Source organism: Harpia harpyja, chromosome 4 (genome assembly GCF_026419915.1).
Source record: "Harpia harpyja isolate bHarHar1 chromosome 4, bHarHar1 primary haplotype, whole genome shotgun sequence".
Classification (NCBI taxonomy): Eukaryota; Metazoa; Chordata; class Aves; order Accipitriformes; family Accipitridae; genus Harpia; species Harpia harpyja.
Window position 1 is genome coordinate 65,930,142 of NC_068943.1, and position 1,581 is coordinate 65,931,722.

Below are 1,581 nucleotides of genomic sequence, written 5' to 3' on the forward strand. Positions count from 1 at the left end.
TGGTGTGGGTTCCTTTCCTCCTTCTTCTCTTGACTAGTTTCTTACACCTGCTCTTTTATAGAGAGACTTACTCTAGTTGCCTTAAGTATTAAAGGGCACAGTGAAAACTGGTTTTCAGTGTCAATTAAAATGAAGGTTTGATGTAGTCATTTTGAAGACTGCTGTACTAAAAAGGTGGTGGTGAGGGGGGTGACATGTCCCCTTGCAAAACAGAAGTCCTGTTCGCTTTGTTGACATTGGAAATGCTCCTCCTGCAGTGTAGCATGTCCTGCAGGAGCCGTTTCGGGAACACCCATGTGCTGCGCTGGCCGTTGCCAGTGGGGTTGAATAGAGGACAGAGTGCTGAATCCTTCACTTCTGGTGGAGTCTGTTAATGGAAATATGCCGTCTGGTGCCTGAGAAATCTCAGAAGGGCTTCTGTAGGGGAGAACGCAATACGGTAGCACTAGGCAAAAGGGTTTCCCATGTTACGACTGAACGCTTCATCTCTGAAACCCTGATGCAAGGGAGGGAGACTCAAATCCTTGCTTCCTGTGTAAGGTTTTTAGTAGTCTGACTAATCATCTAAGCATACATTTTAGCAAACCTTGCTCCATATGCTTACAGCATGATTTTTCAGCCTTTGTGTATTACCACAGAGAAGTTCGGGAAGGATGTGAATGGTGAAGGCAGTCTGGACTTAGAAAAGTAGAGCAAATACTGCCATGGGGGAAGGAGGGCCAAGGCTCAAGAGAGATGAGGTGTGATTTGGAGATCAGAAACACTGTCTGAAGAGCCAGCCATAGCTGTTCAGGTTACATTTTGGAAGTGGATAGTGTGGCTGGCTTGAATAACCTTGAAGCTGAAAAACTGTGTGTTGTGTTGATTGTGAAAGGCACTCTGGACAGCTGCCTCTTAAAATATGAAGATCTGTTTATGAGGTGGAAATGTAAATAAGCTACCATCATGTAATTGCAAGGGAATGCAGCGATTCCATATCGATATTTTGCTGAAGGGATCCTAGATCATGGTTTAATCCTTAAGCCTATGTGTGAAAACTAAATGAGAACTAATATTTTGAGGAGACTGTTCCCCTAGTTTAATTACTGCAGTTTTTCCTACTTTTGGTACTGAGCACTAAACTGCAGAACTTCAGGTTTGATCTGCTGCGGTAATTACTGTGTTGCTAAAAGAAACTGAATAGCATTGTGAGAATGTGGAGGAAAGAAAAAGTCACTGAAAAAAAGCTTTTCAAGCTGTTACATGATATAGTATGTAGTTAAAATAGGGGTGGCGCAGGCAAATTGGGTTAGGAGCATGCCTGGGCTCATGTTCCTGCTGGAGGCATCCCTGATTTTATCAGAGGAGGGGAATGAACTATTCAGGCTGCATATGTGTGTGGGTGTGTGCACCTAAAAATACATGTCCAGGTTTCACACAGCTATATTTGTATTTGATTTGTAGTCTGACAGTATTCTGTGAAACAACTTCTGTTCATTTTGATGCTAGTAAAACCTGGCCATATAAAATAAAACCTGCTTTCCTGTTAAGGCTGCAGCTGCTGTGCTTTGTCATTGACTTGGTATATTAGTATTTTTTGGC